Raw genomic sequence first — 10,955 nt, 5'->3', positions numbered from 1 at the left:
TACTGTATTAAGACACATGATCAGCAGATGGCAGCAAAGTGTCTTTCTCTAACCAAATTACTACGGTGTGCTGACTTTGTGAGAAGTAAAAGTAGTATCCTAAAGAGAGTCAGTGCTGAATCACTGACAAACTTTGTAACAGGCAAACACCAAAGGAAAGGGGGAATGTCTGAGCCACTTCACAGTCACTGACAATTATGTATATGTATGTGTATATGTATATATGTATATGTAGCTAGGATAGCACTGACTCTGCATTCCCATGGTCAATTACTGCACAAGTGACTCTCTGATAGGTATAAGAGGGTAGAAGTGGCAGATACTACTTGTCATCTCATTTTTCAGGGCTCTGAGGTGAAACAGAAAGAAGGGATCTGGACGTGAAATATTCTCAGTAGGCAGGATCCCTGCCCATGATCACAGCTAATGGAGTAGAATATGCAGATGCCTCAAAGTAGGATGGGAGAAAAACTGGAGTTTATGCTTAATAAATTTGGAATTTAAATGAACCTTTGAGAGATGGCTCAGTGTTAATGAATACTACGTGGTCTGGAATGGAACGGGTTTGGTTCCCAGGAGCCATATGGTGGCACTGGAATCCTTGGGCACTGTACATACATGGTGCACAGATACAGAAAAACATTCACACATGCAAATAAAATGAAATAGTTTAGAGATGAACCTTCACAAAATGTGATGTCTAGATATATTTTTTCTTTCTTTTTTCTTTTTTTTCTCCTTTATTAATTTATTCTTGTTACATCTCAATGGTTATCCCATCCCCTGTATCCTCCCATTCTTCCCTCCCTCCCATTTTTCCCTTATTCCCCTCCCCTATGACTGTTCCTGAGGGGGATTACCTCCCCCTGTATATGTTCATAGGGTATCAAGTCTCTTCTTGGTAACCTGCTGTCCTTCCTCTGAGTGCCACCAGGTCTCCCCCTCCAGGGGACATGGTCAAAGGTGAGGCACTAGAGTATGTGAGAAAGTAATATCCCACTCTCCACTTTACTGTGGAGAGTGTTCTGTCCATTGCCTAGATCTGGGTAGGGGTTTAAGGTTTACCGCCTGTATTGTCCTTGGCTGGTGCCTTAGTTTGAGCAGGACCCCTGGGCCCAAATCTGCCTGTCATAATGTTCTACTTGTAGGCTTCTAGGACCCTCTGGATCCTTCTACTTTGCCTTTCTCTCATCTAGAGTCCCACTAGAATGTCCTCTCCTCTGTCGCAGTTTCCTGGTAAGTGAAGGCTTTCATGGGACATGCCCCTTGGGCTAATATGCAGATATAAGTGAGTATATACCATTTGAGTCTTTCTGCTTCTGGGTTAACTCACTCATGATGATCATTTCTAGCTCAATCCATTTATCCACAAATTTTGGGAATTCCTTGTTTTTTATAGCTGAATAGTATTCCATAGTGTATATGTACCACAGTTTCTTTATCCATTCTTCTATTGAGGGACGCTTAGGCTGTTTCCATGTTCTGGCTATTATGAATAAGGCTGCTATGAACATGGTTGAGCAAATTTTCTTGCTGTGTGCTGGAGCATCTTCTGGGTATATTCCAAGGAGTGGAATAGCTGGGTCTTGAGGAAGCCCTATTCCCATTTTTCTGAGATAGCACCAGATAGATTTCCAAAGTGGTTGTACTAGTTTGCATTCCCACCAGCAATGAAGGAGTGTTTGTCTCTCCCCACATCCTCGCCAGCATGTGGTGTCGCTTGGATTTTTGATCTTAGCCATCCTGAAGGGTGTAAGATGGAATCTCAGCGTTGTTTTGATTTGCATTTCCCTGATGATTAAGGAGGTTGAGCATTTCTTTAAGTGTTTCTCAGCCATTTGATATTCCTCTGTTGTGAATTCTCTGTTTAGTTCCATGCCCCATTTCTCGATTGGGTTATTTGGTTTGGTGGTATTTAATTTCTTGAGTTCTTTATATATTTTGGATATTAGACCTTTGTCAGATGTGGGGTTGGTGAAGATCTTTTCTCAGTCTGTAGGCTGTCGCTTTGTTCTCTTTACCGTGTCACCTGCCTTACAGAAGCTTCTCAGCCTCATGAGGTCCCATTTATTAATTGTTGACATTAATGTCTGGGCTGTTGGTGTTCTGTTCAGGAAGTTGTCTCCTGTGCCAATATGTTCCAGGCTCTTTCCCATTTTTTCTTCTAAGTGACTTAGTGTCTCTGGTTTTATGTTGAGGTCTTTAATCCACTTGGATTTGAGTTTTGTACAAGGTGACAAATATGGGTCCAGTTGCATTTTTTTACACATAAACATCCAGTTAGACTAGCACCATTTGTTGAAGATGCTATCCCTTTTCCATCGAATGGATTTGGTTTCTTTGTCCAAAATCAAATGACCATATGTGTGTGGGTTCATATATGGGACTTCGATTCGATTCCACTGATCAACCAGCCTGTTGCTGTGCCAGTACCATGCTGTTTTAATTACTATTGCTTTATAGTACAGTTTGAGATCAGGTATGGAGACTCCTCCAGAGCACCTTTTATTGTACAAGATTGTTTTTGCTATTCTGGGTTTTTTGTTTTTCCATATGAAGTTCAGAATTGAACTTTCAATGTCTTCTAAAAATAGTGTAGGTATTTTGATAGGGATTGCGTTGAATCTGTAGATTGCTTTTGGTAGGATGGCCATTTTTATTATGTTAATTCTCCCTATCCATGAGCAAGGTAGATCCTTCCATCTTCTCATGTCATCTTCAATCTCTTTCTTTAGGGTTTGAAATTTTTTTCAAACAGGTCCTTCACATGCTTAGTTAGAGTAACTCCTAAGTACTTTATATTGCTTGTGGCTAATGTGAAGGGTGTAGTTTTCCTAATTTCTTTCTCTGCAAGCTTGTCATTTGTGTATAGGAAGGCTACAGACTTTTTTGAGTTAATTTTGTATCCAGCCAATTTGCTGAAGGTGTTTATCATCTGTAGGAGTTCTCTGGTGGAATTTTGAGGGTCACTTATGTAGACTATCATATCATCTGCAAATAGGGATAATTTGACTTCCTACTTTCCCATTTGGATACCCTTGATCTCCTTATGTTGTCTTATTGCTCTGGCTAGAACTTCGAGTACTATATTGAAGAGATATGGAGAGAGTGGGCAGCCTTGCCTTGTTCCTGATTTTAGAGGAATTTCCTTAAGTATCTCACCATTTACTTTGATTTTGGCTATTGGCTTCCTATATATAGCCTTTATTATGTTGAGGAAAGTGCCTTGTATTCCCGATCTCTCTAAAACGTTAAACATGAATGGGTGTTGGATTTTATCAAATGCTTTCTCTGCATCCAAAGAGATGATCATGTGGTTTTTTATTTTCATTTTGTTTATGTGGTGGATTACATTGATGGATTTCCGTATATTAAACCATCCCTGCATGCCTGGAATGAAGCCTACTTGGTCATGATGAATGATATCTCTGATGTGCTCTTGTATTCGTTTTGCAAGTATTTTATTTAGTATTTTTGCATCGATGTTCATCAGAGAAATTGGTCTGAAATTCTCTTTCTTTGTTGAGTCTTTGTTAGGTTTAGGTATCAATGAGACTATGGCCTCATAGAATGAATTTGGTAATGTTCCATCCCTTTCTATCTTTTGGAGTAGCTTGAAGAGTATCGGTATTAGCTCGCCCTTGAAGGTCTGGTAGAATTCTGCACTGAAGCCATCTGGCCCTGGGCTTTTTTTGGTTGGGAGACTATCAATGATTACTTCAATTTCTGTAGGGGAAATGGGACTATTTAGCTTGTTTATCTGTTCTTCACTCAACTTTGGCAAGTGAAATTGATCAAGAAAATCATCCATTTCCCTTAGATTTTCAAATTTTGTGGCATATATGCCTTCAAAGTAGGATCTTATGATTCTTTATATTTCTTGAGTGTCTGTTGTTATGTCTCCCTTTTCCTTTCTGATTTTGTTGATTTCCATACTGTCTCTCTGCCTTTTAGTTAGTTTGGCTAATGGTCTGTCTATCTTGTTGGCTTTCTCAAAGAACCAGCTCTTGGTTTTGTTGATTTTTTGGACTGTTTTCTTGGTTTCTAATTTGTTAATTTCACCCCTGAGTTTGATTATTTCCAGACGTCTACTCCTTTTGGGTGTTTCTGCTTCTTTTTTTTCTAGGGCTTCCAGTTGTGTCGTTAAGGTGCTTATGTGTGATGCTTCCAATTTCTTTTTACAGGCACTTAGTGCTATGACTTTTCCTCTTAGCACTGCTTTCAATGTATCCCACAAATTTAGGTATGTTGTTCTTCATTTTCATTGAATTTCAGAAACTCCTTGATTTCTTTCTTTATTTCTTACCTGACCCAGGTGTCATTTAGCAGAGAGTTGTTTAGTTTCCACATACATGTAGGCTTTTTGTTATTTCTGTTGTTGTTGAATTGCAGCCTAAGCCCATGATGATCTGATAGGATACAAGGTATTATTTCCATCCTCTTGTATCTGTTGAGGCTTTCTTTGTGAACTACGATGTGATCAATTTTGAAGAAGGTTCCATGGGGTGCAGAGAAGAAGGTATATTCTTTCTTGTTTGGATGAAAGGTTCTATAGATATCTGTTAGATCCATTTGACCCATGGCATTGGTTAAAGATGTTATTTCTCGGCTTAGTTTCTGTTTCGATGACTTGTCCTTCAGTGAGAGTGGGGTGTTGAAGTCTGCCACTATTATTGTGTGGGGATCGATGTGTGATTTAAGCTTTTTTAGCAGATCTTTTACAAATGTGGGTGCCCTTGTATTGGGAGCATAAATGTTCAGAATTGTGATGTCATCTTGGTTGACTTTACCTTTGATGAGTAAGAAGTGTCCATCCTCATCCCTTTTGATTAATCTTGGTTGAAAGTTTATTTTGTTTGATATTAAAATGGGTACCCCTGCTTGCTTCTTGTGACCATTTGCTTGGAATATTTTTTTCCAACCTTTTATCCTGAGGTAATACCTATCATTATGGGTGAGATGTGTTTCTTGAATGCAGAAGAATGTTGGATCCTGTTTATGCACCCATTCAGTTAGTCTGTGTCTTTTTATTGGAGAATTGAGACCATTGATGTTGAGAGATATTAATGCCAGTGACTGTTAAGAGTCTTAATTTTGATGTTGGTTCCAGTCGAGCTTTTGTGTAGTTGTGTTTTTGCCATGGTATAGTTATCTATTTCCTGAGTAGTTTTGGTTGTAGCTTGACCCTTTGGGATGGAGTTTTCCTTCTAGTACCTTCAATAAAGCTTGATTTGTGGATAAGTACTGTTTGAATTTGGTTTTGTCATGGAATATTTTGTTTTCTCCATCAATGGTTATTGATAGTTTTGCTGGGTAAAGTAGTCTGGCCTGTCATCTGTGGTCTCTTAGGGTTTGCAGGATCTCTGTCCAGGCCCTTCTGGCTTTGATGGTCTCTGCTGAGAAGTCGGGTGTAATTCTGATCGGTTTGCCATTAAATGTTATTTGGCCCTTTTCCCTTACAGCTTTTAATATTTTTTCTTTGTTCTGTATGTTTTGTGTTTTGATTATTATGTGACGGGCAGTTTTTCTTTTCTGGTCAATTCTATTTTGTGTTCTGTATGCATCTTGTATGTTTATAGGCATCTCTTTCTTTAGATTGGGGAAATTTTCTTCTATGATTTTGTTGAGAAGAATTTCTGGGCCTTGGAGTCTGATATCTTCTCTTTCTTCAATGCCTATTATCCTCAGATTTCTTCTTTTCATGGTGTCCTTAAATTTTTGGATGTTTTGTGTCAGGAGTTTTCCAGATTTGGCATTTTCTTTAATGGTTGCTTCAAGATCTGTAATTGTATCTTCTAGATTTGAGATTCATTCTTCCATCTCTTGGATTCTGTTAGAAAAGCTCAGCACTATGTCATTCGCCTTCTTCTCTGAGGCCTCATGTTCTCGTTTTTCTTCTGTCTGTGTGTTTATCATTGAATCCATTTTCATCTTCATATCTTGAACAGATTTTTTAATTTCTTTCATCTGGTTGTTTATATTTTCCTGAAAGTTTTCCAGTTCCACTCTATGTGCTTCTTTTATATCTTGCACCTGCTTCACTCCGTCTTCCTGCATCTGGTTTCGAATTTTATTTGTTTCCTCCATTATCATCCTTATTAGCAAGGATTTGAGGTCATTTTCTTGTGTTTCTGTTGTATTTGAGTTCTCCAGGTTGTTTTCTTTGGGATAGCTGGGAACTGGAGACGCCATGTTGTTTTGGGTTTTTTTGCGTATGCTTTTACGCTGTCCCTTAGACTTCTTGACATCTCTGTTTTTGTTGGGTAACTTCCAGAGTCGAGTGGAGGGAGTCTGATGATAGATTCACTTGTTTTCTCACGATTTCCATAGGCTGGAAGCCCTGATACTTCACTGGTGTGGATGGCAGGAGGTTAGCCCTGTAGTTTTGGGCTCTCATAGCCAATGATCCTCAATTCCCCTTTGCTGTGGGTCCTGCAATCGTTCTGGGTCTCTGAATGATCGTTGGGTCAGGCCAAGGTATCCACAACCTTTTGGGGGCCCTGCCAAGTCCAGCCAGGGATACTGGGCCCGAACCACACGTCGAGCTCAGCTAGTTTCTCAGGGCCTGAACCATCTGCCACAGCAGGAGAACTGCGACTGCACTGAGCAAGCACCCAGGGTGGAAGTGAGCACTCCACCCAGCCCGCATCACAGCAGGAAAACTTATGCTGCGCTGAGCAAGCACCCAGGGTAGAAGTCATCGCTCTGCCCGGCTTGTGTCACAGCAGGGAAACTGTGACTGCGCTGAGTAAGCACCCAGGGTAGAAGCGAGTGCTCCTCCCAGCTTGTGTCGCAGCAGGGAAACTGTGGCTGCACTGAGCAAGCACCCAGGGTATAACTGAGCGCTCCGCCCAGCTCGTGTCACAGGAGGAATACTGTGGCTGCACTGAGCCGGAGCCCAGGGTGGAAGCGGGTACTCTGCCCAGCCTGCGTCACAGCAGGGGAGCTGCGCCTCGGGCAGAATTGCCCGCGGAGCCGAGACAGCCTCTCCACGGCACAGCTCACTGAGCAAACCCAGGACTCCGGGGCCAAACCGTCTGCTGAGTCCAGCCTGGGTCTCAAGGCACCATGCGACCCAAATCCTGTCCAGAGTCCCCTCTCCCACAGCAACTCCCACCGTCCACCACACTAATCGCCTCCAATGGAAAGCCTTGAGCTGCAAACCTCAGCCACCGCCACTGGCGCCGCTGGAGCTGCTGGCGCTGCTGGTGCAGCTGGTGGCACTGCTGTCCACCACCGCCGCTCTGATCCGAGAAAGCCCTCCCTCCTCCCGTGTGCAGGGGCAGGCAGGTCCTCCACACCCTGGTCCCTCTGAACCGTGGAGCACTTCTGCTGCTGTGGTGTGGGGACCTTGGTGTTCCTGGCTCAGAAATCTGTGCAATTCCCTGACTTGTTCGCTGGAGCTTTCAAACACCGTCCACACTGCTCGCTGCCATCTTGGATCTCCCTAGATATATTTTTTTTTAATGTGAGGTGTAGGCACATTTTTTCAAGTAATCATCACTCAGAATTTTCACTTTGGAGGAAAAGGGGGAAAAAAGAGGGACTGTCTCATTCAGACAAGACGTAGAAAAAGAATAATTTCTTCCTACCATCAACATAAGATGGAGTTTTGCTTGTGAAAGCAAGTCACTGAGAATGACTTATATTCCAGTCCCCTGTCCTCCCTGTGTTTTCTGATCATGAAGCAATGGAACTTGCAGCCTGCATTCCTGGCCCTGGTGAACTGTAGTGTCCCTCTTTAACTGTAAGCACAAATAAACTCTCCCTTGATTTTCTTCATGTTATTCTGTAATTGTGAAAAATAGCAATACAGCACCATTATAGTGAATAGAAAGAAAATAGAAACTCCCAAACTCACCTCCAAGGTCAAAAGAAAAGAAATATGTCCCCTCCCCACCCATTTCCACCGTTGTATTTGAAACTCTAATTTTTTTCCTCCTAGTAGTTTTAAATATGACACTAAAATGTTGGATGTACTTTAAATTCATTTATGTGCCGAGATCTGGTTTTGCTCTTCAATGTGTAGAAATAAGTTTCCACAGAATCGTTTTTAACTAGGTAGTTTTTTTCCAAATTACATTTTTGATATCTTAGTCAAAATTTAGATGGCTAGAAGTTAATGAACTTATTCCCTGGCCATCTATTCTATTATTTGGTTTCCATGTCTGTATCATGTTGACTATAGGTTGGTTTTATATATTGTCTTTATCATTTGATGTATGTAGGCATGTATATGAGGAAGAGTGTGCTATTTTATTCATGCACACAGTAGTGGTGATTAATCCATGGTAATCAGTATGCCTACTACCTTAAAGTTTTATCATTTATTTATTATCCAACCCAAATGAGTGCATAAGCTAGCCATATTTTACCAGAAATTTTCAGATTATTGGTAAATTTTCATAAAATATGTACTGATCAAACAAATCAGTGATAAACCCAGGGTCACTGACATTCTTCAATGTGACATCAAAGAAAAGTATCAATGACACAGTCATTGCATTTATGAACTCAGGGCAACTGGCATTACCTACACTGTGCCTTCACAAGAATGGTCCTGTCAACAATCTGTTATGGAAAGAAAGAGCCTCACTGGGCCCTACAACTGACTGCAGAACAATTGCTTATTTATACACTGTGAGTGATGCAGGGTCATTGTATAAAACTGTGTAACAGCTGAGCTGGGCAGACTCCAAAAGATAGTCTCAACGTCTAGTCAAACAGATGGTCCTAGTTAAACTCAGTGAGTCACAACGCAAAATGAATGAACACAGGAAAGAAATATATGGGTCTGGGTTACATCATTCAGCGTGATCTCTTCTAGTTCAACCCATTTGCCTGCAAATTACATGATTTTCTTGTGTAAATGAAGCATAGTTTCTTTATTCATTATCTGATGGAGGGACATCTGGGTTGTTTCCAGTTTCTGGTTATTATGAATAAAGATGCTAAAAACATAGTTGAGCAAATATCTTTGTTGTATGGTGGAGCATCTTTTGGGTCTGCTACTAGGAGTCTCAGATAGACTCACCCTCATGCCCTAGCTGGAGCCTGTTCTGTTTTAGGTATCCAGATTGATGCAAATAAGCCCCTGCCCAAGATTTCTTTTCTCTGTGCAAGCCCTCTGTCCTCCAGACCCCACTCTCCCCAGGTCTGATATCAGAGATAATTGAGATAATTTCTCTCCATACTCCCACTCTTACCTTGTTCCCTCTCTTTAACCACTTCAGCTTTCTATTCTATTTTCACATCTGAGTGAGATTTAAGCAGAGTCTCTTGAGTCCTCCTTGTTACTTATCTTCTTTAGGTCTGTGAATTGTAGTATGTTTATCCTGTACTATGTGAGTAAAATCCACTTATACGTGAGTACATACTATGTATGTCTTTCTGGGCCTGGGTTACCTGACTCAGGACAAACTTTTCTGGTTCTATCCAGTTCAAATTGCATGATTTTCCTCTTTTTAATATCTGAGTAATATTCCATTGTGTAAATGTACTGCACTTTATGCATTCTTCAGTTAAGGGATATCTGGGTTATTCCCAGTTTCTGGTTATTATAAATAAAGTGGCTATGAGCAAAGATGAACAAATGTTCTATTTGTATGTAGAAGCATCTTTTGGGTATACACCCAGGAGAAGTATATCTGGGTTTTGAGGTAGGGCTATTCCCAATTTCCTGAGAAAGTTCCAGTTTGATTTCCAAGAGTTCTAGAAATTTGCATTCTCACAAAGTATAGAAATGTGTTCCCATTTCTCCACATCTTTGCTAGCATGTGTTGTCACTTGAGTTTGATCTTAGCCATTCTAATAGGTATGAGATGGAATTTCAGAGTCATTTTGATTGGCATTTCCCTTATGATTATGAACATTGAGCATTTCTTTAAGTGCTTCCCAGTCTTTTGAGATTTCTTTGTTGGGAATACTCTGTTTAGCTCAGTATACCATTTTTCATTGGATTATTTGGTTTGTTGGTGTTTAATTTCTTTTAAAAAATTTTAAATTTATTGTGATTTATTCAGATTACATCTCAAATTTATCCTCTCCCATTCCTACTCCTCAGCCCTATCCCCTTCCCCTAGACCTCTGACAAAAGGGGTCTTGTCCCTCACCATATGACCAGAGCCTACCAGGTCTCATGTGGATAGCCTGCCTCCCCTTCCTCTGTGTGCCCCTGGGCCTCCCCTCAAAGGCAAAGTTATCAAATCACGGCTCCAGAGTTCATGTTAGAGGTAGTCCCTGTTCTCTCCACAACTGTGGAGAATGAGCTGTCCATTGGCTATATCTGAACACGAGGTCTGGATTTACTGCATGCATTGTCCTTGGTTGGGGCAACAATTTGCGCAGCCTCCCCGCCCCAGGTCCAGATCTGCTAGCCTTGATAGTCTCTTTGTGGGGCTCCTGAACCCTTAGGGTCCTTTCATTCCACCATTCTTCCACACCACTCTCAGCATTCCACCCAGAGTCCAACAGCGAGTCTCAGCATCTGTCCCAATACCCTGCTGGGCAGAGTCTCTCAGAGGACATCTATGTTGGGCTAATATCCACTTGTAAGTGAGTATATACCATGTGTGTCTTTCTGGGTCTGGGAAAAGTTCCAGTGAGGAAGACACTCACCACATGGTTTGCTTAGAGAATCTAGTAAAGATTAGATTAGGTGGGGACATTAACCCCCTAATGATTACTCAGCCACCCTTTCTCCATATTCATGTCAGAACCTATAAGAGAACTATAACATATCTTCAAGGCCACAGGTGGAAACTAAAATTCCCAGCGACTCAGCTGGGACACGTGTTCAAATATTACTTGGACTACAAAGTGACTTCAAAGTCAGCCTGAGCATCTTAGTGAGATCATGTCTCAAAACAAAAGTAAAATGAGGGCTGAGATGGAGGGCAGAGGGTTCCCAATTCTCCACCACTAGCTCAGTTAATATTGAGAGTTGATGACTTCTG

Source organism: Acomys minous, assembly GCF_964271855.1.
Source record: "Acomys minous genome assembly, chromosome: 20".
Classification (NCBI taxonomy): Eukaryota; Metazoa; Chordata; class Mammalia; order Rodentia; family Muridae; genus Acomys; species Acomys minous.
Note: the sequence above shows the minus strand (reverse complement) of the source record.